We start from the raw sequence: 27,758 nt of genomic DNA, 5'->3' as shown, positions 1-27,758 counted from the left end.
CAATCAAAAGTTTTTATAGAGGATGGAAGCTATGTGTACATGTAGGAAGAGAGGAAAATGATTGGTTCTCAGTGAATGTAGGTTTGCGGCAGGGGGGTGTGATGTCTCCATGGTTGTTTAATTTGTTTATGGATGGGGTTATTAGGGAGGTGAATGCAAGAGTTTTGGAAAGAGGGGCAAGTATACAGTCTGTTGTGGATGAGAGAGCTTGGGAAGTGAGTCAGTTGTTGTTCGCTGATGATACAGCGCTGGTGGCTGATTCATGTGAGAAACTGCAGAAGCTGGTGACTGAGTTTGGTGAAGTGTGTGAAAGAAAAAAGTTAAGAGTAAATGTGAATAAGAGCAAGGTTATGAGGTACAGTAAGGTTGAGGGTCAAGTCAATTGGGAGGTAAATTTGAATGGAGAAAAACTGGAGGAAGTGAAGTGTTCTAGATATCTGGGAGTGGATCTGGCAGCGGATGGAACCATGGAAGCAGAAGTGAATCATAGGGTGGGGTAGGGGGCGAGAATTCTGGGAGCCTTGAAGAATGTGTGAAAGTCAAGAACATTATCTCGGAATGCAAAAATGGGTATGTTTGAAGGAATAGTGGTTCCAACAATGTTTTATGGCTGCGAGTCGTGGGCTATGGATAGAGTTGTGCGAAGGACTGTGGATGTGCTGGAAATGAGATGTTTGAGGACAATATGTGGTGTGAGGTGGTTTGATAGAGTAAGTGATAATAGGGTAAGAGAGATGTGTGGTAATAAAAATAGGGTGGTTGAGAGAGCAGAAGAGAATATTTTGAAATGGTTTGGTCACATGGAGAGAATGAGTGAGGAAAGATTGACCAAGAGGATATATGTGTCAGAGGTGGAGGGAACGAGGAGAAGTGGGAGACCAAATTGGAGGTGGAAAGATGGAGTGAAAAAGATTTTGAGTGATCGAGGCCTGAACATGCAGGAGGGTGAAAGGCGTGCAAGGAATAGAGTGAATTGGAACGATGTGGTATACCGGGGTCGACGTGCTGTCAATGGATTAAACCAGGGCATGTGAAGAGTCTGGGTTAAGCCATGGAAAGTTGTGTGGGGCCTGGATGTGGAAAGGGAGCTATGGTTTCGGTGCATTATTACATGACAGCTAGAGACTGAGTGTGAACGAATGGGGTCTTTGTTGTCTTTTCCTAGCGCTACCTCGCACACATGAGGGGGGAGGGTACTGTTATTCCATGTTTGGCGGGGTGGTGATGGGAATGAATAAAGGCAGATAGTATGAATTATGCACATGGGTATATATGTATATGTCTGTGTGTATATATATGTATACATTGAGATGTGTAGGTATGTGTATGTGCTGTGTGTGGACGTGTATATATATACATGTGTATATGGGTGGGTACGGCCATTCTTTAGTCTGTTTCCTTGCCCTAACTCGCTAACGCGGGAGACAGCGACAAAGCAAAATAAATTAGTAACTAATATATATACATATATATATATATATATATATATATATATATATATATATATATATATATATATATATATATATATATATATATATATATGTATATATATATATATTGCATTCTGACTTTCTAAAATGGGAAACAGAAGGAGTCACGCGGGGAGTGCTCATCCTCCTAGAAGGCTCAGATTGGGGTGTCTAAATGTGTGTGGATGTAACCAAGATGAGATAAAGAAGTGATAGGTAGTATGTATGAGGAAAGGAACCTGAATGTTTGGCTCTGAGTGAAATGAAGCTCAAGGGTAAAGGGGAAGAGTGGTTTGGGAATGTCTTGGGAGTAAAGTCAGGGGTTAGTGAGAGGACAAGAGCAAGGGAAGGAGTAGCACTACTCCTGAAATAGGAGTTGTGGGAGTATGTGATAGAGTGTAAAAAAGTAAATTCTAGATTGATATGGGTATAACTGAAAGTTGATGGAGAGAGATGGGTGATTATTGGTGCATACGCACCTGGTCATGAGAAGAAAGATCACGAGAGGCAAGTGTTTTGGGAGCAGCTGAATGAGTGTGTTAGTGCTTTTGATGCACAAGACCGGGTTATAGCGATGGGGAATTTGAATGCAAAGGTGAGTAATGTGGCAGTTGAGGGAATAATTGGTATACATGGGGTGATCAGTGTTGTAAATGAAAATGGTGAAGAGCTCGTAGATTTATGTGCTGAAAAAGGACTGGTGATTTGGAATGCCCGGTTTAAAAAGCGAGATATACATAAGTATACGTATGCAAGTAGGAGAGATGGCCAGAGAGCGTTATTGGATTACGTGTTAATTGATAGGCGCGCAAAAGAGAGACTTTTGGATGTTAATGTGCTGAGAGGTGCAACTGGAGGGATGTCTGATCGTTATCTTGTGGAGACGAAGGCGAAGATTTGTAGGGGTTTTCAGAAAAGAAGAGAGAATGTTGGGGTGAAGAGAGTGGTGAGAGTAAGTGAGCTTGGGAAGGAGACTTGTGTGAGGAAGCACCAGGAGAGACTGAGTACAGAATGGAAAAAGGTGAGAACAAAGGAGGTAAGGGGAGTGGGGGAAGAATGGGATATATTTAGGGAAGCAATGATAACTTGCGCAAAAGATGCTTGTGGTATGAGAAGCGTGGGAGGTGGGTTGATTAGAAAGGGTAGTCAGTGGTGGGATGTAGAAGTAAGATTATTAATAAAAGAGAAGAGAGAGGCATTTGGACGATTTTTGGCGGGAAAAAATGCAAATAAATTGGAGATGTATAAAAGAAAGAGGCAGGAGGTCAAGAGAAAGGTGTAAGAGGTGAAAAAGAGGGCAAATGAGAGTTGGCGTGAGAGATTATCATTAAATTTTAGGGAGAGTACAAAGATGTTTTGGAAGGAGGTAAATAAAGTGTGTAAGACAAGGGAGCAAATGGGAACTTCAGTGAAGGGGGCTAATAGGGAGTTGATAACAAGTAGGGGTGATGTGAGAAGGAGATGGAGTGATTATCTTGAAGGTTTGTTGAATGTGTTTGATGATAGAGTGGCAGATATAGGGTGTTTTGGTCGAGGTGGTGTGCAAAGTGAGAGGGTTAGGGAAAATGATTTGGTAAACAGAGAAGAGGTAGTAAAGGATTTGCGGAAGATGAAAGCCGGCAAGGCAGCAGGTTTGGATGGTATTGCAGTGGAATTTATTAAAAAAGGGGGTGACTGTATTGTTGACTGGTTGGTAAGGTTATTTAATGTATGTATGAATCATGGTAAGGTGCCTGAGGATTGGCGGAATCCTTGCATAGTGCCATTGTACAGAGGCAAAGGGGATAAGAGTGAGTGATCTATTTACAGATGTATGACTTTGTTGAGTAATCCTGGGAAATCATATGGGAGGGTATTGAATGAGAGGGTGAAGGCATGAACAGAGCATCATATTGGGGAAGACCAGTGTGGTTTCAGAAGTGGTAGAGGTTGTGTGGATCAGGTGTTTGCTTTGAAGAATGTATGTGCAAAATGCTTAGAAAAGCAAATGGATTTGTATGTTGCATTTATGGATCTGGAGAAGGCATATGATAGAGTTAATAGAGATGCTCTGTGGAAGGTATTAAGAATATATGGTGTGCGAGGCAAGTTCTTAGAAGCAGTGAAAAGTTTTCATCGAGGATGTAAGGGATGTGTACGTGTAGGAAGAGAGGAAAGAGATTGGTTTTCAGTGAATGTAGGTCTACGGCAGAGGTGTGTGATGTCTCCATGGCTGTTTAATTTGTTTATGGATGGGGTTGTTAGGGAGGTGAATGCAAGAGTTTTGGAAAGAGGGGCAAGTATGCAGTCTGTTGTGGATGAGAGAGCTTGGGAAGTGAGTCAGTTGCTGTTCGCTGATGATACAGCGCTGGTAGCTGATTCATGTGAGAAACTGCAGAAGCTGGTGAGTTTGGCAAAGTGTGTGAAAGAAAAAATTTAAGAGTAAATGTCAATAAGAGCAAGGTTATTAGGTACAGTTGGGTTGAGAGTCAAGTCAATTGGGAGGTAAGTTTGAATGGAGAAAAACTGGAGGAAGTAAAGTGTTTTAGATATTTGAAAATGGATTTGGCAGCGGATGGATCCATGGACGCGGAAGTGAATCATAGGGTGGGGAAGGCGGCGAGAATTCTGGAAGCCTTGAAAAATGTTTGGAAGTCGAGAACATTATCTCTGAAAGCAAAAATAGGTATGTTTGAAGGAATAGTGGCTCCAACAATGTTGAATGATTGCAAGGCGTTGACTATGGATAGAGTTGTGCGGAGGAGGGTGGATGGGCTGGAAATGAGATGTTTGAGGACAATATGTGGTGTGAGGTGGTTTGATCGAGTAAGTGATAATAGGGTAAGAGAGATGTGTGGAAATAAAAAGAGTGTGGTTGAGAGAGCAGAAGAGGGTGTTTTGAAATGGTTTGGTCACATGGAGAAAATGAGTGAGGAAAGATCGACAAAGAGGATATATATATCACAGATGGAGGGAACGAGGAGAAGTGGGAGACCAAATTGGAGGTGGAAAGATGGAGTGAAAAAGATTTTGTGTGATCGGGGCCTGAATATGCAGGAGGGTGAAAGGCATTCAAGAAATAGAGTGAATTGGAACGATTTGGTATACCGGGATCCACGTACTGTCAATGGATTGAACCAGGGCATGTGAAGCGTCTGGGGTAAACCATGGAAAGTTCTGTGGGGTCTGGATTTGGAAATGGAGCTGTGGTTTCGGTGCATTATTACATGACAGCTACAGACTGAGTGTGAACGACTGGAGCCTTTGTTGTCTTTTCCTAGCGCTACCTCGCTCATATGAGGGGGGAGGGAGTTGGTTATTCCATGTGTGGCGAGGTGGCGATGGGAATGTATAAAGGCAGACAGTATGAATTATGTACATGTCTCTATGTCTCTGTGTGTATGTATATGTGTACATTAAGATGTATAGGTATGCATATTTCCGTGTGTGGACGTGTATGTATATACATGTGTATGTGGGTGGGTTGGGCCATTCTTTCGACTGTTTCCTTGCGCTACCTCGCTAACGCGGGAGACAGCGACAAAGCAAGATAAAATAAATAAATAAATAGATAAGAATAAATATATATATATATATATATATATATATATATATATATATATATATATATATATATATATATATATATATATATATATATATATATATATATATATATATATATATATATATATATTTATATATATATATATATATATATATATATATATATATATATATATATATATATATATATATATATATATATATATATATATATATATATATTATCCCTGGGGATAGGGGAGAAAGAATACTTCCCACGTATTCCCTGCGTGTCGTAGAAGGCGACTAAAAGGGGAGGGAGCGGGGGGCTGGAAATCCTCACCTCTCTTTTTCTTTTTCTTTTTTTTTTCCAAAAGAAGGAACAGAGAACGAGGCCAGGTGAGGATATTCCCTCAGAGGTCCAGTCCTCTGTTCTTAACGCTACCTTGCTAACGCGGGAAATGGCGAATAGTATGAAAAAAAAAAATATATATATATATATATATATATATTTATATATATATATTTTTTTTTTTCATACTATTCGCCATTTCCCGCGATAGCGAGGTAGCGTTAAGAACAGAGGACTGGGCCTTTGAGGGGATATCCTCACCTGGCCCCCTTCTCTGTTCCTTCTTTTGGAAAATTAAAAAAAAACGAGAGGGGAGGATTTCCAGCCCCCCGCTCCCTTCCCTTTTAGTCGCCTTCTACGACACGCAAGGAATACGTGGGAAGTATTCTTTCTCCCCTATCCCCAGGGAAAATTTATATATATATATATATATATATATATATATATATATATATATATATATATATATATATATATATATATATATATATATATATATATATCTTGTGGAGGCTAAGGTGAAGATTTGTATGGGTTTCCAGAAAAGAAGAGTGAATGTTGGGGTGAAGAGGGTGGTGAGAGTAAGTGAGCTTGGGAAGGAGACTTGTGTGAGGAAGTACCAGGAGAGACTGATTACAGAATGGAAAAAGGTGAGAACAATGGAAGTAAGGGGAGTGGGGGAGGAATGGGATGTATTTAGGGAATCAGTGATGGATTGCGCAAAAGATGCTTGTGGCATGAGAAGAGTGGGAGGTGGGTTGATTAGAAAGGGTAGTGAGTGGTGGGATGAAGAAGTAAGAGTATTAGTGAAAGAGAAGAGAGAGGCATTTGGACGATTTTTGCAGGGAAAAAATGAAATTGAGTGGGAGACGTATAAAAGAAAGAGACAGGAGGTCAAGAGAAAGGTGCAAGAGGTGAAAAAAAGGGCAAATGAGAGTTGGGGTGAGAGAGTATCATTAAATTTTAGGGAGAATAAAAAGATGTTCTGGAAGGAGGTAAATAAAGTGCGTAAGACAAGGGAGCAAATGGGAACTTCAGTGAAGGGCGCAAATGGGGAGGTGATAACAAGTAGTGGTGATGTGAGAAGGAGATGGAGTGAGTATTTTGAAGGTTTGTTGAATGTGTTTGATGATAGAGTGGCAGATATAGGGTGTTTTGGTCGAGGTGGTGTGCAAAGTGCGAGGGTTAGGGAAAATGATTTGGTAAACAGAGAAGAGGTAGTAAAAGCTTTGCGGAAGATGAAAGCCGGAAAGGGAGCAGGTTTGGATGGTATTGCAGTGGAATTTATTAAAAAAGGGGGTGACTGTATTGTTGACTGGTTGGTAAGGTTATTTAATGTATGTATGACTCATGGTGAGGTGCCTGAGGATTGGCGGAATGCGTGCATAGTGCCATTGTACAAAGGCAAAGGGGATAAGAGTGAGTGCTCAAATTACAGAGGTATAAGTTTGTTGAGTATTCCTGGCAAATTGTATGGGAGGGTATTGATTGAGAGGGTGAAGGCATGTACAGAGCATCAGATTGGGGAAGAGCAGTGTGGTTTCAGAAGTGGTAGAGGATGTGTGGATCAGGTGTTTGCTTTGAAGAATGTATGTGAGAAATACTTAGAAAAGCAAATGGATTTGTATGTAGCATTTATGGATCTGGAGAAGGCATATGATAGAGTTGATAGAGATGCTCTGTGGAAGGTATTAAGAATATATGGTGTGGGAGGCAAGTTGTTAGAAGCAATCAAAAGTTTTTATCGAGGATGTAAGGTATGTGTACGTGTAGGAAGAGAGGAAAGTGATTGGTTCTCAGTGAATGTAGGTTTGCGGCAGGGGTGTGTGAAGTCTCCATGGTTGTTTAATTTGTTTATGGATGGGGTTGTTAGGGAGGTGAATGCAAGAGTTTTGGAAAGAGGGGCAAGGATGAAGTCTGTTGGGGATGAGAGAGCTTGGGAAGTGAGTCAGTTGTTGTTCGCTGATGATACAGCGCTGGTGGCTGATTCATGTGAGAAACTGCAGAAGCTGGTGACTGAGTTTGGTAAAGTGTGTGAAAGAAGAAAGTTAAGAGTAAATGTGAATAAGAGCAAGGTTATTAGGTACAGTAGGGTTGAGGGTCAAGTCAATTGGGAGGTGAGTTTGAATGGAGAAAAACTGGAGGAAGTGAAGTGTTTTAGATATCTCGGAGTGGATCTGTCAGCGGATGGAAACATGGAAGCGGAAGTGGATCATAGGGTGGGGGAGGGGGCGAAAATTCTGGGAGCCTTGAAGAATGTGTGGAAGTCGAGAACATTATCTCGGAAAGCAAAAATGGGTATGTTTGAAGGATTAGTGGTTCCAACAATGTTGTATGGTTGCGAGGCGTGGACTATGGATAGAGTTGTGCGCAGGAGGATGGATGTGCTGGAAATGAGATGTTTGAGGACAATGTGTGGTGTGAGGTGGTTTGATCGAGTAAGTAACGTAAGGGTAAGAGAGATGTGTGGAAATAAAAAGAGCGTGGTTGAGAGAGCAGAAGAGGGTGTTTTGAAATGGTATGGTCACATGGAGAGAATGAGTGAGGAAAGATTGACCAAGAGGATATATGTGTCGGAGGTGGAGGGAACGAGGAGAAGAAGGAGACCAAATTGGAGGTGGAAAGATGGAGTGAAAAAGATTTTGTGTGATCGGGGCCTGAACCAGGGCGTGTGAAGCGTCTAGGGTAAACCATAGAAAGTTCTGTGGGGCCTGGATGTGGAAAGGGAGTTGTGGTTTCGGTGCATTATACATGACAGCTAGAGACTGAGTGTGAACGAATGAGGCCCATGTTGTCTTTTCCTAGTGCTACCTCGCACACATGAGGGGGGAGGGGGATGTTATTTCATGTGTGTCGGGGTGGCGATGGGAATGAATAAAGGTAGACAGTATGAATTATGTACATTTTTATATATGTATATGTCTCTGCGTATAGATATATGTATACGTTGAGATATATAGGTATACATATTTCCATGTGTGGACGTGTATGTATATACATGTGTATGTGGGTGGGTTGGGCCATTCTTTCGTCTGATTCCTTGTGATACTTCGCTAACGCGGGAGACAGCAACAAAGCAAAATAAATAAAAATAATATATATATATATATATATATATATATATATATATATATATATATATATATATATATATATATATATATATATATATATATATATATATATATATATATATACAGCCCTTGCCTCAAACATTTCATTTCCAGCACATCCACCCTCCTCAGCACAATCCTATCCTTCATAGCCCTTGCCTCGCAACCATGCAACGTTGTTAGATCCACTATTCTTTCAAGCATACCCATTTTTGCTCTCCGAGATAACATTCTCGCCTCTACACATTCTTCAACAATCTCAGAACTCCCGCCCCCTCCCCCACTCTGTGACTTACCTCCGCTTTTACGCTTCACTTCCTCAGGTTTTCTCCATTCAAACTTACCTTCGAATTAACTTGTCCTTAAACCCTACTCAACCTAAAAACCTTGCTCTTATTCACATTTACTCTCAGCTTTCTTCTTTCACACACTTTACAAAACTCACTCACCAGCTTCTGCAGTTTCTCACCAGATTTTGTCACCAGTTCCATATAATCAGCAAACAAAAACTGACTAACTTCCCATGCCCTCTCATCCACAACAGACTGCATACTTGCCCCTCTCTCCAAAACTCTTGCATTCACCTCCCTAACAAACCCATCCATAAACAGATTAAACAACCATGAAGACATCACGCCCCCCATGCCGTAAACAGATATTCACTGAGACCCAATCACTTCTCTTCCTACTCGTTCACATGCGTTACATCCTTGCCTTGATTAAAACTTTTCATTGCTTCTGGCAACTTGCCTCCCACACCATATACTCTTGATACCTTCCACAAAGCATCTCTATCAGCTCTATCATATGCCATCTCCAGATCCATGAATACTACATACAAATCCATCTGTTTTTCTAAGTATTTCTCACATACATTCTTCAAAGCAAACAACTGAAGCACACATCCTCTACCATTTTTGAAACCACACAGTTCTTCCCCAGTCTGATGCTCCGTACATGCCTCTACCCTCTCAAATAATACCATCCCATATAATTTCCCAGAAATACTTAAAAGAAACTTATACCCCTGTAATTTGAACACTCACCTTTGTCTCATTTGCCTTTGTTCAATGGCACTATCCATGCATTCCGCCAATCCTCAGGCACATCACCATGAACCATACATATATTGAATTTCCTTACCAACCAGTCAACAACTCAGTCACCCACTTTTTCAATAAATTCCACTACAATACCATCCAAACCCGCTGCCTTCCCGGCTTTCATCTTCCGTAAAGCATTCACTACCTCTTCTCTGTTTACGAAACCATTTTTCCTGACCTTCTCACTTCGCACACCACCTCCACCAAAACACCCTATATCTACCACTCTATCTTCCACCACATTCAACAAACCTTCAAAATACTGACTCCATCTCCTTCTCACTTCACCACTACTTGTTATTACCTCCCCGTTAGCCCCATTCACCGATGTTCCCATTTGTTCTCTTCTCTTACGCATTTTATTTACCTCCTTCCAAAACATTTTTTTATCCTCCCAAAAATCTAATGATACTCTCTCACTTCAACTCTCATTTGCCCTCTTTTTTTACCTCTTTCACCTTTCTCTTGACCTCCTGTCTCTTTCTTTTATACATCTCCCAGTCATTCAGACTACATCTCTGCAAATATCGTCTAAACGCCTCTCTCTTCTCTATCACTAGCAGTCTTACTTCTTCATCCCACCTCTCACTACCCTTTCTAATCTGTCCACCTCCCACCTTTCTCATGCCACAAACATCTACGCAAGCTGTCACTGCTTCCCTAGATACATTCCATTCCTCCCCCACTCCCCTTACTCACCTCTCACATTTTCCCATTCTGCACTCAATCGTTCCTGGTACTTTCTCACACAAATCTCCTTTCCAAGCTCACTTACTCTCACCACTCTCTTCACTCCAATATTCTCTCTTCTTTTCTGAGAGCCTCTACAAATCTTTACATTTGCCTCCACAATATAATAATAAGACATCCCTCTAGTTGCCCCTCTCACAATATTAAGATACAAAAGTCTCTCTTTCATGCGCCTATGAATCAACACGCAATCCAATAACGCTCTCTTTGAAACAATGTATTCCCAATCACAAGTCCTTTTCCGGCACACAAATCTACATGCCCTTCACCCTTTACATTTACAATCCTAAACACTCCATGTACACCAGTCATACCCTCAACTGCCACATTACTCACCTTTGCATTCAAATCACTCATCACTATAACCCGGATTCGTGCATCAAAGCTTCTACACAATCAATCAGCTGCTCCCATAACACTTGCCTCACATAATCTTTCTTCTTATGGCCAGGTGCATAGGCACCAAAAATCATCCATCTCTCTCCATCCACTTTCAGTTTTACCCATATCAATCTAGAATTTACTTTCTTACACTCTACCACATAGTCACACAACTCCTGCTTCAGGAATAGTGCTACTCCTTCCTTTCCTCTTGCCCTGTCACCAACCCCTGACTTTACTCCCAAAACATTCTCAAACTACTCTTCCTGTTTACCCTTGAGCTTCGTTTCACTGTGAGCCAAAACATCCACGTTTCTTACCTGCATCAGATTGGGGAATAGTAGTGTGGTTTCATAAGTGGTGGAGGATGTGTGGATCAGGTGTTTGCTTTGAAGAATGTATGTGAGAAATACTTAGAAAAACATATGGATTTTTATGAAACATTTATAGATCTGGATACGACATATGACAGGGTTCATAGAGATGCTTTGTGGAAGGTATTAACTGTATATGGTGAGGGAATTGAATTGCTATAAGCAGTGAAAAGTTTTTACTAAGGATGTAAATCATGTGTACGAGTAGAAAGAGAATAAAGTGATTGGTTCCCAGTGAATGTTGCTTTGCTTCACGGGTGGGTGATGTCTCTATGTTTATTTGATTTGTTTTCGGATGAGATTGTTAGGGAGGTGAATGAAAGAGTTTCGGAAAGAGGGGCAAGTATGCAGTCTGTTGTGGATGAAAGGGCTTGGGAAGTGAGTCAGTTGTTGTTTGCTGATGATACGGCACTGGTGATTGATTCGGGTGAGAAAATGCAGAAGTTAGTGACTGAGTTTGGTAAAGTGTGTGAAAGAAGAAAGCTGAGGGTAAATGTGAATAAGAACAAGGTTATTAGGTTCAGTAGAGTTGAGGGACATGTTGATTGGGAGGTAAGGTTAAATGGAGAAAAACTTGAAGTGAAGTGTTTTAGATATCAGGGAGTGGATTTAGCAACGGATGGAACCACTGAAGCGGAACTAAGTCACAGGGTGGGGGAGGGGGCGAAGGTTCTGGGAGAGTTGAAGAATGTGTGAAAGGCGAGAACGTTAATTCGGAGAGCAAAAATGAGTATGATTGAAGGAATAGTGGCTGTGCAGAGGAGGGTGGATGTGTTGGAAATGAAATGTTTGAGGGCAATACGTGGTGTGAGGTGGTTTGATCAAGTAAGTAATGAAAGGGTAAGAGAGATGTGTGATAATGAAAAGAGTGTGATTGAGAGCGCAGAAGAGGGCGTGTTGAAATGGTTTGGTCACATGGAAAGAATGAGTGAGGAAAGATTGAGAAAGAGGATATACATGTCAGAGGTGAAGGGAACGAGGAGAAGCGGGACTCCAAAGTGGAGATGGAGGGATGGAATGAAAAAGATTTTGAGCGATCGGGGCCTGAACATACAGGAGGGTGAAAGACATGCAATAAATAGAGTGAATTGGAACGATGTGGTATACCGGGGTCGACGTGCTGTCACTGGATTGAACCAGGGCATATCAAGCGTCTTGGGTAAATCATGGAAAGTTTGTGGGGCCTGTGGATGAAGGCAGCAAATATGAATATGCAAATGTGTATATATGTATATGTCTGTGTGTGTATGTGTATGCATACGATTAAATGTATAGGTATGTATATGTGCGTGTGTGGGCGTTCATGTATGTACATGAGTATGAGGCGGGGGGAGCTATTTCATGTGTGGCGGGGTGGCGACGAAAATGGATGAAGGCAGCAAATATGAATATGTAAATGTGTATATATGTATATGTCTGTGTATGTATATGTATGCATACGATGAAATATATAGGTATGTGTATGTGCGTGTGTGTGCGTTTATGTATGTGCACATGTATATGGATGGGATGGGCCATTTTTTCGTCTGTTTCCTAGCGCTACCGCACTAACGTGGGTTACGGCGATTATGTATTGTAATGATAATAATAATAATAGCAATAATAATGATGATAATTATTATAATGATAATAATGATAATGATAATAATGATAATGATAATAATAATAATAATGGTAATAATAATAATGATAATAATTATGATGATGATGATAATAAAAATAATGATAATAATGATAATAATAATAATAATGATAATGATAATAATAATAATAATAATAATAATAATAATAATAATAATAATAATAATAATAATAACAATAATAATAACAATAATAATAATAATGATAATAATGATAATAATAATAATAATAATAATAATAATAATAATAATGATAACAATAATAATAATAATAATAATAATAGTAGAAATAAGAATGATAGTAATAATGATACTAATGATAATTATGATAATGATGATAATAGTAACAATAATAATGATAATAATAACAACAATGATAATGATAATAGCAATTTTTTTTTTTTTTATACTATTCACCATTTCCCGCATTAGCGAGGTAGCGTTAAGAACAGAGGACTGGGCCTTTGAGGGAATATCCTCACCTGGCCCCCTTCTCTGTTCTTTCTTTTGGAAAAAAAAAAAGAGAGAGGGGAGGATTTCCAGCCCCCCACTCCCTTCCCTTTTAGTCGCCTTCTACAACACGCAGGGAATACGTGGAAAGTATTCTTTCTCAGACGAACATCGTCTGATATATTGTGCAAAGAAGTTCAGGAATTTGCCAGATTTTCTGCAGATTATCACCTCCTTGCACAAGCTATTTATTGTCAACTGGAACTGAAGAATTTAGTTAAAGAAAGTAGACACAAAGTCCCTAAACTCTTCATTTTGTACATACCATCCATTGTGCAAGTCATTCATTCTCATTCTTTTTAAGAGTGACTTAAGAATCATCACACAGAGGAAAAGATAAGTCCCATCCTTGGTTATGTTACTCCCATCAACCAATGTAATGTGAGGTGAAAATGGAGGAAATGTTTCCCTGAAATACTGCACATATCTATTTGTTTCCTCCACTGACATTCAATGGAAGAAGTTGGTAGGAACATTAAGCAGAAGCATTAAGGTAGAAGTAGTCTGTAAGAACTTAAGGTAGGAACCTTTGCTAACACTGAGCAAGAGTTACCTTCTGCCAATGGCCTGTTAAGGATTATGCACTAAAGGCGAAGAAGCAATATTGGATTTCACCAATCATGGAGACTCTATCTTCATGGCCACCCCCTTAAAGGAGTACCAAGTGGGACTGATGTCAAGAGATATAGGTAGATAAGTCCTCCACAATCTTTTCCTTTATGTATGTCGATAAACTATAGAAAAAATCAAGCTCCTTTGAACAAGCATTTTGTATTCCTGAACTGAAGGAATCAAACACTAAAAGTCTTTTGTTGTTATAGGTGTATCCTGCCCCACCACACACACTGTGTTGGTTTTTGTGGCAGTTTATGTGAATCAAATCCACCCTCTAAATCTCCCCAAGAGTCCATCTTCTCTAAATGGACATTCATCTCCTGTTAATAATACACTCAATTGATCCAAGTCATATTCATCAAGAATATCAGCTTAATTAGTGGGCTTAAAATAGCATGATGGCATCCCACAGTTGTTGTACTACCCCTTTATCTATGATCAAGCACACTGACTCATTTTCAAAAAAATGCCCATATCTAATGGCATCATCATAAATGAGGCCAGGTAGGTCTTCCATCACCAAAATTTGCCTGTCAAGCTCCAATCCAGTTTTGAATGTAGAATCTATAATGTACCACCCCAGTGAACCCTTATTTTTCCAAGTGACATGTCCCAGCCCCAGAGAATGAGTTAGCAGAGAGGAGAGTTGCCACTATATGTGACACTAACAGTTGCAATATTACAAAATGCCAAAAGTATAGGAATCTCAGAGTCAAATATAATGTATAAGATACCATTGGAAGGAAAAATATTGGAAAATTTTTAGGCAGCAATGCTGCTGTAAACAGACAAAAAAGAATTTCTTAAAGGAAGCCAAAATATGAAATTTTATTCAAAAAGCTTAAAGGAAGGAACAGAGAAGGGGGCCGGGTGAGGATGTTTCCTCAGAGGCCCAGTCGTCTGTTCTTAATGCTACCTCGCTGATGCGGGAAACGGTGAATACTATGAAAGAAAGAAAAGAAAGATAGTTTTAATTTTCTTTTGATATTTTTCATGCTATAAAAGCACTAAATAAACATTAGGTTCTTATGCTTTACAAGTTACACAAAACTGATTACAACCCAAGACACCAATTAACTGGCAAGCACTTTACAAATTCCTCAAAATCAATTACAACCAAGCATATAATTTAGTATGCAATGGCATAAAAATTTCCTCAACATTATTCAAATACAGACTTTGTATTTTGCTATAATTTTGCAAAAGCAAGCTTTAGTATATGGTCTTTTTCCCATTGTTGTTCATGGCAAACTGTAGAATGATTAAGGGGCAAGCCTTTCGTATACCCATAATTATAATAATAATAATAATAATAATATTAATAATAATAATAATGGTAATAATAATAATATTAATAATAATAACATTGATAATATTGATAATGATAATGATTATTATAATAATAATGATCATGATAATAATAATAATAATAATGGGAATGATAATAATAATAATGATAATAATAATGATAATAATAATAATAATGATAATAATAATAATAATAATGATAATGATAATGATAATAATAATGATAATAATAACAATAACAATAATAATAATGATAATAATAGTAATAGTAAAAATAAGAATGATAGTAATAATGGTACTAATGATAATTATGATAATGATAATAACAATAATGACAATAATAATGATGATGATAACAACAATAATAATGATAATAATGATAGTAATGATAATGATAATAATAATAATAATAATAATAATAATGATAATAATAATAATAATAATAATATTAATAATTATAATGATAATGATAATAATGATAATAATGATAATAATAATAATAATAATGATAATAATAATAATAATAATAATAATAATAATAATAATAATAATAATAATAACATTAATAATATCAATAATGATAATGATAACAATTGTAATAATGATAATGATAATAATAATAATAATAATAATAATAATAATAATAATAATAATAATAATAATGATAATAATGATAATAATAATAATGATAATAATGATAACAATAATAATGATAGTAATAACAATGATAATAATAGAAATAATACTTGTCATAATAATTATAATCATAATGATAATCTTGGTACGTGACGGTTGTTCAATGGCTGTCAAGTGTCACTCTTTTTGTCCAGGCAGCTGTCTCCTTTTCATATACATAGCATTTAACAACAAGACTTTTTCGTAATTTTATATTTTCCAGGAGTGACCATTGCGCGTTAACACTGATTTTTGGTAATATGTCGTCGTATTTTGCTTTCTCCCATGTACTAAGATCCTCTGTTATCTCGTGTTTGACGATCTCTTATCACTTATCACCAAGGCATCTATGTCCACAAACCTCTCACGTGTACGTCACAGCGTCGGAAACGTTCTCTAAAACATTTTTTTCTCTGGTAATAACGTCCTCCACCTTAAATACGGTGAACTTGAGAGACAAAAGGTAAAATAAATGGTGATAAGACATTGCAGAAAGATGTCATAAACAAATCTCACATACTATTGTATGAGTGTTGTGATCGGGGATATCACATGGTATGGCGTGGTCAGCTGGGTCCGGTAGAAGCTGGGTGAGAGTTAGGAAGTCTCCTGTCAGATTAGTGCTAGTCAGGCCGTACTCTGGAAACACCATGATGTCTGCTCCCTGCAAAACGAAAATGAGAAATCATGAGATGGTACACTTGAGAAAGTCCCAAGAGAATGTGAAGCCGACATGTGATAACTATTTGCATCATACAGGGAGAGAGTTTTACACCAGTCTTACCCCATACATCAACTTTGTATGTATGTATGATGTCTTCACTCTTATATCAAACCGAAAGTTCACCCACCCCCCACCTACACCCCTAATTTTAACCAGGTACCGTCCATCGACCAGTCCCATCGGGTTGGATATGAGCCGATTGCCGCAACCAGGTTTCGAACATGGGCGGGCCCATGCTTGAATTATGATTAGCGAAGCAAACCATCGCATGGTGTGTGTGTGTGTGTGTGTGTGTGTGTGTGTGTGTGTGTGTTTGCGTGAATGTGCGTGTCTGTGTGAAACTACCTATCTGTCCAGCAGGAGGAGGGAGTTCTATACTGATGAAGCCATATCTCTTGACCTTTTCCTGCAATCATGAGCGTTTTCAATGGTCTAAATGCGATGCACATCCACAATCTCATATCTCACTGTTAACAAATCTTCAACATTTAGCCTTTCCCTTTAACTCGCCTTTCTTAACTCTATTACCATCTTTGTTCATCTCTACATGTTAATTATTTCTTTAAGCTTCTTTGATAAAGTGACAAACTTGGGATGCAATTAAAGTTTTAACCTAGTGTCTGAGTTGAATACGTTACTTAACCATGCGTAAAAATTGTGTTCTAATATGTTCTAGCAAGAGGTTTGTTTCCTTTGCTATTTTCTTAAGGTGGTGCGACAGGAATAGGGAAGATGTCTCCTAAGAATTTCTCACACACATATCCCACGAGATTATTTCCTGTTGGATTATATTCATACAAAGGCTCTATTCGCTGTGTACCGTCCTTATTACTTACTATTTGCTTAGGTGAATTTAGTCAGTCAGTAACAAGCAAACTTTCTGTTTTTTCTAGGTTCCCTTCCAAGTTCCAATCTACTTTCCACATGATCTTCCCGTCATCTGCAAACATATTAAGTATATATATATATATATATATATATATATATATATATATATATATATATATATATATATATATATATATATATATATATATATATATATATATATATATACTATCCCTGGGGATGGGGGATTAAGAATACTTCCCACGTATTCCCTGCGTGTCGTAGAAGGCGACTAAAAGGGGAGGGAGCGGGGGGCTGGAAATCCTCCCCTCTCGTTTTTTTTTTTTGATTTTCCAAAAGAAGGAACAGAGGGGGCCAGGTGAGGATATTCCAAAAAAGGCCCAGTCCTCTGTTCATAACGCTACCTCGCTAATGCGGGAAATGGCGAATAGTTTAAAAGAAAAGAAAAAGAATATATATATATATATATATATATATATATATATATATATATATATATATATATATATATATATATATATATATATATATATATTATCCCTGGGGATAGGGGAGAAAGAATACTTCCTATGTATTCCCTGCGTGTCGTAGAAGGCGACTAAAAGGGAACGGAGCGGGGGGCTGGAAATCCTCCCCTCTTGTTTTTTTTTGTTTTTTTTTCCCCCAAAGAAGGAACAGAGAAGAGGGCCAGATGAGGATATTCCCTCAAAGGCCCAGTCCTCTGTTCTTAACGCTACCTCGCTAACGCGGGAAATGGCGAATAGTATGAAAGTATATATATATATATATATATATATATATATATATATATCTTTCGTACTATTCGCCATTTCCCACGTCAGCGAGGTAGCGTTAAGAACAGAGGAATGGGCCATTGAGGGAACATCCTCACCTGGCCCCCTTCTCTGTTCCTTCTTTTGGAAAATTGAAAAAAACGAGAGGGGAGGATTTCCAGCCACCCGCTCCCTCCCCTTTTAGTCGCCTTCTACGACACGCAGGGAATACGTGGGAAGTATTCTTTCTCCCCTATCCCCATATATATATATCCCCCCACCAGCTTCTGCAGTTTCTCACATGAATCAGCCACCAGCTCTGTATCATCAGCGAACAACAACTGACTCCCTTCCCAAGCTCTCTCATCCCCAACAGACTTCATACTTGCCCCTCTTTCCAAAACTCTTGCATTCACCTCCCTAACAACCGCATCCATAAACAAATTAAACAACCATGGAGACATCACACACCCCTGCCGCAAACCTACATTCACTGAGAACCAATCACTTTCCTCTCTTCCTACACGTACACATTCCTTACATCCTCGATAAAAACTTTTCACTGCTTCTAACAACTTGCCTCCCACACCATATGTTCTTAATACCTTCCACAGAGCATCTCTATCAACTCTATCATATGCCTTTTCCAGATCAATAAATGCTACATACAAATCCATTTGCTTTTCTAAGTATTTCTCACATACATTCTTCAAAGCAAACACCTGATCCACACATCCTCTACCACTTCTGAAACCACACTGCTCTTCCCCAATCTGATGCTCTGTACATGCCTTCACCCTCTCAATCAATACCCTCCCATTTGAATTTACCAGGAATACTCAACAAACTTATACCTCTGTAATTTGAGCGCTCACTCTTATCCCCTTTGCCTTTGTAAAATGGCACTATGCACGCATTCCGCCAATCCTCAGGCACCTCACCATGAGTTATACATACATTAAATAACCTTACCAACCAGTCAATAATACAGTCAGCCCTTTTTTTAAGAAATTCCACTGCAATACCATATACATATTTTTTTTTTTCTTTTTTGCTTTGTCGCTGTCTCCCGCGTTTGGGAGGTAGCGCAAGGAAACAGACGAAAGAAATGGCCCAACCCACCCCCATACACATGTATATACATACACGTCCACACACGCAAATATACATACCTACACAGCTTTCCATGGTTTACCCCAGACGCTTCACATGCCCTGATTCAATCCACTGTCAGCACGTCAACCCCGGTATATATGGTGTGGGAGGCAAGTTGTTAGAAGCAGTGAAAAGCTTTTATCGAGGATGTAAGGCATGTGTACGTGTAGGAAGAGAGGAAAGTGATTGGTTCTCAGTGAATGTAGGTTTGCGGCAGGGGTGTGTGATGTCTCCATGGTTGTTTAATTTGTTTATGGATGGGGTTGTTAGGGAGGTAAATGCAAGAGTTTTGGAAAGAGGGGCATGTATGCAGTCTGTTGTGGATGAGAGAGCTTGGGAAGTGAGTCAGTTGTTGTTCGCTGATGATACAGCGCTGGTGGCTGATTCATGTGAGAAACTGCAGAAGCTGCTGACTGGGTTTTGTAAAGTGTGTGAAAGAAGAAAGTTAAGAGTAAATGTGAATAACAGCAAGGTTATTAGGTACAGTAGGGTTGAGGATCAAGTCAACAGGGAGGTAAGGTTGAATGGATAAAAACTGGAGGAAGTAAAGTGTTTTAGATATCTGGGAGTGGATCTGGTAGCGGATGGAACCATGGAAGCGGAGGTGAATCATAGGGTGGGGGAGGGGGCGAAAATTCTGGGAGCCTTGTAGAATGTTTGGAAGTCGAAAGCAAAAATGGGTATGTTTGAAGGAATAGTGGTTCCAACAATGTTGTATGGTTGCGAGGCGTGGGCTATGGATAGAGTTGTGCGCAAGAGGGTGGATGTGCTGGAAATGAGATGTTTGAGGACAATATTTGGTGTGAGGTGGTTTGATCGAGTAAGTAATGTAAGGGTAAGAGAGATGTGTGGAAAAAAAAAAAAAAAAGAGTGGGGTTGAGAGAGCAGAAGAGGGTGTTTTCAAATGGTTTGGTCACATGGAGAGAATGAGTGAGGAAAGATTGACCAAGAGGATATATGTGTCAGAGGTGGAGGGAACGAGGAGAAGTGGGAGACCAAACTGGAGGTGGAAAGATGGAGTGAAATAGATTTTGAGTGATCGGGGCCTGAACATGCAGGAGGGTGAAAGGCGTGCAAGGAATAGAATGAATTACAACGATATGGTATACCGGGGTCGACGTGGTGTCATTTGATTGAACCAGGGCATGTGAAGCGTTTGGGGTAAACTATGGAAAGTTGTGTGGGGCCAGGATGTGGAAAGGGAGCTGTGGTTTCGGTGCATTATCACGTGACAGCTAGAGACTGAGTGTGAACGAATGGGGCCTTTGTTGTTTTTTCCTAGCGCTACCTCGCACACATGAGGGGGGAGGGGGTTGTTATTCCGTGTGTGTCGGGGTGACAATGGGAATGAATAAAGGCAGATTGTATGAATTATGTACATGTGTATATATGTATATATCTGTGTGTGTATATATATGTGTACACTGAGATGTATAGGTATGTATATTTGCGTGTGTGAACGTGTATGTATATAGATGTGTATGTGGGTGGGTTGGGCCATTCTTTCGTCTGTTTCCTTGCGCTACCTCGCTAACGCGGAAGACAGCGACAAAGCAAAATAGATAAATAAATGAATATATATATATATATATATATATATATATATATATATATATATATATATATATATATATATATATTTATTTATTTATTTATTTATTTATTTATTTTATTTTCCTTTGTCGCTGTCTCTCGCGTTTACGAGGTAGCCGCAAGGAAACAGACGGAAGAAATGGCCCAACACACCCCCATACACATGTATATACATACACGTCCACACACGCAAATTTACATACCTATACATCTCAATGTACACATATATATACACACACAGACACATACATATATACCCATGCACACAATTCACACTATCTGCCTTTATTCATTCCCATCGCCACCTCGCCACACATGGAATACCATCCCCCTCCCCCCTCATGTGTGGGAGGTAGCGCTAGGAAAAGACAACAAAGGCCACATTCGTTCACACTCAGTCTCTAGCTGTCATGCAACAATGCCCGAAACCACAGCTCCCTTTCCACATCCAGGCCCAACACAACTTTCCATGGTTTACCCCAGACGCTTCACATGCCCTGGTTCAATCCACTGACAGCACGTCAACCCCGGTATACCACATCGATCCAATTCACTCTATTCCTTGCCCGCCTTTCACCCTCCTGCATGTTCAGACCCCGATCACTCAAAATTTTTTTCACTCCATCTTTCCACCTCCAATTTGGTCTCCCACTTCTCATTCCCTCCACCTCCGACACATATATCCTCTTGGTCAATCTTTCCTCACTCATTCTCTCCATGTGCCCAAACCATTTCAAAACATCCTCTTCTGCTCTCTCAACCACACTCTTTTTATTTCCACACATCTCTCTTACCCTTACATTACTTACTCGATCAAACCATCTCACACCACACATTGTCCTCAAACATCTCATTTCCAGCACATCCACCCTCCTGCGCAAAGCTCTATCCATAGCCCACGCCTCTCAACCATACAACATTGTTGAAACCACTATTCCTTCAAACATACCCATTTTTGCTTTCCGAGATAATGTTCTCGACTTCCACACATTCTTCAAGGCTCCCAGGATTTTCGCCCCCTCCCCCACCCTAAGATTCACTTCCACTTCCATGGTTCCATCCGCTGCCAGATCCACTCCCAGATATCTAAAACACTTTACTTCCTCCAGTTTTTCTCCATTCAAACTTACCTCCCAATTGACTTGACCCTCAACCCTACGGTACCTAATAACCTTGCTCTTATTCACATTTACTCTTAACTTTCTTCTTTCACACACTTTACCAAACTCAGTCACCAGCTTCTGCAGTTTCTAACATGAATCAGCCACCAGCGCTGTGTCATCAGCGAACAACAACTGACTCACTTCCCAAGCTCTCTCATCCACAACAGACTGCATACTTGCCCCTCTTTCCAAAACTCTTGCATTCACCTCCCTAACAACCCCAACCATAAACAAATTGAACAACCATGGAGACATCACACACCCCTGCCGCAAACCTACATTCACTGAGAACCAATCACTTTCCTCTCTTCCTCTTTGTCAATCTTTCCTCACTCATTCTCTCCATGTGCCCAAACCATTTCAAAACACCCTCTTCTGCTCTCTCAACCACGCTCTTTTTATTTCCACACATCTCTCTTACCCTTACGTTACTTACTCGATCAAACCACCTCACACCACACATTGTCCTCAAACATCTCATTTCCAGCACATCCATCCTCCTGCGCACAACTCTATCCATAGCCCACGCCTCGCAACCATACAACATTGTTGGAACCACTATTCCTTCAAACATACCCATTTTTGCTTTCCGAGATAATGTTCTCGACTTCCACACATTCTTCAAGGCTCCCAGAATTTTCGCCCCCTCCCCCATCCTATGATCCACTTCCATTCATGGTTCCATCCGCTGCCAGATCCACTCCCAGATATCTAAAACACTTTACTTCCTCCAGTTTTTCTCCATTCAAACTCACCTCCCAATTGACTTGACCCTCAACCCTACTGTACCTAATAACCTTGCTCTTATTCACATTTACTCTTAACTTTCTTCTTTCACACACTTTACCAAACTCAGTCACCAGCTTCTGCAGTTTCTCACATGAATCAGCCACCAGCGCTGTATCATCAGCGAACAACAACTGACTCACTTCCCAAGCTCTCTCATCCCCAACAGATTTCATACTTGCCCCTCTTTCCAAACTCTTGCATTCACCTCCCTAACAACCCCATCCATAAACAAATTAAACAGCCATGGAGACATCACACACCCCTGCCGCAAACCTACATTCACTGAGAACCAATCACTTTCCTCTCTTCCTACACGTACACATGCCTTACATCCTCGATAAAAACTTTTCACTGCTTCTAACAACTTGCCTCCCACACCATATATTCTTAATACCTTCCACAGAGCATCTCTATCAACTCTATCATATGCCTTCTCCAGATCCATAAATGCTACATACAAATCCATTTGCTTTTCTAAGTATTTCTCACATACATTCTTCAAAGCAAACACCTGATCCACACATATATATATATATATATATATATATATATATATATATATATATATATATATATATATATATATATATATATATATATATATATATATATATATATACTTTTCTCTTTCTCTCTCCATTCAAACTTCCTTTCCATTCTACTTGTCCCTCAACCCTACTGAATCTAATTGCCTTGCTCTTATTCACATTTACTCTCAGCTTTCTTTCTTCACATACTTCACCAAACTCAGTCACCGACTTCTGCCATCCGAATCACCCACCAGCGCTGTGTCATCAGCGAACATCAACTGACTTACTTCCCAAGCCTTCTCATCCGCAACAGACTGCATACTTGCCATCTCTAAAACTCTTGCATTCAACTCCCTAACAACCCCATCCATAAACAAATCAAACAACCTTGGAGACATCACGCACCCCTGAGGCAAACCAACATTCACTGGGAAACACTTTCCTCTCTTCCTACACGTACACATTCTTTACATCCTCGGTAATAACTTTTCACTCCTTCAAGCAACTTACTTCCCACAGCATATACTATTAATACCTTCCACAGAACATCTCCATTAACTCTATCATATGCCTTCTCCAGATCCATGAATGCTACATACAAATCCATCTGTATTTTCTAAGCATTTCTCACATACATCCTCCACCTCGTCTGAAACCACATTGTTTTTCCCGAATCTGATGATCTGTACATTCCTTTACCCTCTCAGTCAATACCCTCCCAAATATTTTCCCAGGAATACTTAACAAACTCATACCTTTGTAATTTGAACACTCTCCTTTATCTCATTTGCCTTTGTACAATGCATGCATTCTACCAATCCTCAGGCACTTCACCATGAACCATACATTGAATATCCTTACCAACCGGTCAAAAATACAGTCACCCCCTTTTTTAATGAATTCCACAGCAATACCATTCAAACCCGCTGCCTTGTCAGCTTTCATCTTCCTCAAAGCTTTCACTACCTCTTCTCTGTTTACCGAATCATTCTTCCTGATCTCTCACCTCGACCAAAACACCCTTTATATGCCACTCTATCATCAAACACATTCAACAAACCTTCAAAACACTCACTCTATCTCCCACTCACTTCACCACTACTTGGCATCACGTCTCCATTTGCCCCTTCATCGATGTTCCCATTTGTTTTCTTGTCTTACGCACTTTATTTACCTCTTTCCAAAACATCTTTATATTCTCCCTAAGATTTAATGATACTCTCTCACCCCAACTCTCATTTGCCCTCTTTTTCATCTCTTGCAACTTTTTTCTTGACCTCTTACCTCTTTCTTTTATACATCTCCTAGTCATTTGAATGGAGGAAAACTGGAGGAAGTGAAGTGTTTCAGATGTCTGGGAGTGGATTTGGCAGCGGATGGAATCATGGAAGTGGAAGTGAGTCACAGGGTGGGGGAGGGGGCGAAGGTTCTGGGAGCGTTGAAGAATATATGGAGAACGTTATCTCGGAGAGCAAAAATGGGTATGTTTGAAGGAATAATGGTTACAACAATGTTATATGGTTATGAGGCATGTGCTATAGATTGGGTTGTGCGGAGGAGGGTGGATGTTTTGGAAATGAGATGTTTGAGAACAATATGTGGTGTGAGGTTGTTTGATCAAGTAAATAATGAAAGAGTAAGAGAGATGTGTCGTAATAAAAAGAGTGTGGTTGAGAGAGCAGAGGAGGGTGCATTGAAATGGTTTAGTCATACAGAGAGAATGAGTGAGGATTGACAAGATTGACAAAGAGGATACATGTGTCAGAGGTTGAGGGAACGAGAAGTGGGAGACCAAATTGGAGGTGAAAGGATGGAGTGAAAAAGAATTTGAGCTATCGGAGACTGAACACACAGGAGGGTGAAAGGCGTGCAAGGCATAGAGTGAATTGGAACGATAGTAGTATACCGGGGTCGACGTGCTGTCAGTGGATTGAACCAGGGCATGTGAAGCGTCTGGGGTAAACCAGGGAAAGTTTTGTGGGGCCTGAATGTGGAAAGGGAGCTGTGATTTTGGTGCATTACACATGACAGCTAGAGACTGGATGTTGTCTTTTCCCAGCGATACCTCGTGCGCACGCAGAGGGAGGGTAGGGTGCCATTTTATATATGGCTGGGTGGTGGCGTGAATGGATGAAGGCAGCATGTTTGAATATATACGTGTGTATATATGTATATGACTGTGTATGTATATGTATGTATACGTTGAAATATATATTTATGTATATGTGCGCGTGTGGGCGTTTATGTATATATATGTGTATGTGGGTGGCTTGGGCCATTCTTTCGTCTGTTTCCTTGCGCTACCTCGCTAACGCGGGAGACAGCGACAAGGTATAATGAAGTGCTACTACTAGGCGGCCATAGCCGAGCGGTAGCACTTCTGTCTACCACGCAGGTGTTTCGGGTTCGATTGTGGCTGTTGGTGGTTTGTATGTTATATGGGAATGCCCTCCTTGCTTAGTCTAAGAAAGGGTATTGTGATTAAGGGTATGACGGAAAAGAACATGGCAAACACAAAATGATCTGAGTTAGGCTGAAACTAACTTAATGAACATAAGCGTATCGCAAAGATTAGGGTGTTGTGTAGAAGAGCTCAAGACCGGCTGAAGGGTGTCTTTGAACCTAGATTAGCAAAGATTAGGGCATTATGAAGATAAGGGTGTTGTAGAAAAGTATAGTGAAGATAATGATCCTAACTTAGCCAAGATAAGGAAGTAATCAACATAACAGGATAGCGAAGATTAATGCGTAGCGAAGGTGATGAAGTGTTGCTGCTGAAAGTATAGTGAATATGAGGATGTGTGAAGACACAAGTGTAATGCAGATGTAAGTTAGTGAAGAGAAGGTTGTACTGAAGATATAGTTTAATAAAGATGAGTGTAATAAAGTTTTTGACCTGGCCTTCAAATTGGTTCAAACTAAGTTGAAATGCCGGCCACCTCAACGTAGTTTGCATCCTTGTCATTTGCAGATAGATATTCAAGATTATCAGACAATTATTTACAATTGCAGTAAAGCGTGAAAACTTAAATATAGAGCTTCATATATTAATTCATGAAATTCTATCATTAACACTCATATGACTTACTCATTATGTACATTTTCTGTGGGATAATGATTTACTGAACTTACATTGTCTTTCGTATTTACAGTGTTCATAGTTCAGAAACAGATTTTCAATTTCAAAACTATTATTTACATGATATAATTTCCAGCTTCACAAAGGTCAAAGTAATTTACCTGTTCTTTAGCAAGAGCGGCATACTCCAGGTAGAGACGTGTGTTCTCCTGCAGTATGGCAAAGCCTCCGGACTCCCAGCTGCTGTAGGCTTCGTGCTCCAGCACCGCCGCCACGTAATCCACCACAACCACGTCGTCTTCCATCTCCCCATCCAGCAGCAGGACCTCAAGGCAGGACGAAGTGACTAGTAACAAGATGAAAATCCATGAGTCGCTGGGAGCCATTCTTCAGTTGGTGCTGCGCTTACTGTAGCGATGGTGCCTGTGCTGTACCGGCTGCTGGTGGCTCCCTCAGTAATGATCACCATGGATAGTGGAGATATGTTATCTCCATTATCACTGTCGTGTCCCGAGTATTCTTGAGATACCAGAAACGCAATTGTAATGTACAATATTGCAAGTTAAAGTTACTTATGTGTACTGAGAAAAACAAACACACACACACACACACACACACACACACACACACACACACACACACACATATGGCTTAACAGCAATGATAATGTTAATAATGATAGAAATAATGATACTAATGATAATATTGATAATAATAATAAAAATAATAAAAATAACTAATAATGATAATAATAATAATAATATTAATAATAATAATAATGATAATAATAATAATAGTAATAATGATAATAATAATAATAATAATAATTATGATAATAATAATAGTAGTATTAATAACTATAATACTAATAGCATTATCATATAAAAAAGGACTGGTGATTTGGAATACCTGGTTTAGAAAGAGAGCTATCCAGCAAATGCCACATTCGTTCACACTCACTCTCTAGCTGTCATGTGTACTACACCGATACCACAACTCCCTTTCCACATCCAGACCCCACAAAACTTTCCATGGTTTACCCCAGAAGCTTCACATGCCCTGGTTCAATCAATTGACAGCACGTCGACCTCGGTATACCACATAGTTCCAATTCACTCTATTCCTTCCACGCCTTTCACCTTCCTGGATGTTGAGGCCACGATCGTTCAGAAACTTTTTCACTCCATCTGTCCACCTCCGATTTGGTCTCCCATTTCTCCTCGTTCCCTCCACATCTGACAAATATATTCTCTTTGTCAATCTTTCCTCGCTCATTCTCTTCATG

General features: G+C 39.6%; 1 pseudogene; it reads right to left on the bottom strand.

The window, feature by feature from the left end:
- The window catches only part of LOC139754954 (pantetheinase-like), an 88,448-nt pseudogene extending 61,529 nt beyond the window's left edge, over positions 1–26,919 (bottom strand).
- Between the last annotated feature and the right edge of the window lie 839 nt (positions 26,920–27,758).

Source organism: Panulirus ornatus, chromosome 18, assembly GCF_036320965.1.
Source record: "Panulirus ornatus isolate Po-2019 chromosome 18, ASM3632096v1, whole genome shotgun sequence".
NCBI classification, from domain to species: domain Eukaryota; kingdom Metazoa; phylum Arthropoda; class Malacostraca; order Decapoda; family Palinuridae; genus Panulirus; species Panulirus ornatus.
Note: the sequence above shows the minus strand (reverse complement) of the source record. Positions and strands in the feature narration are given on the sequence as shown.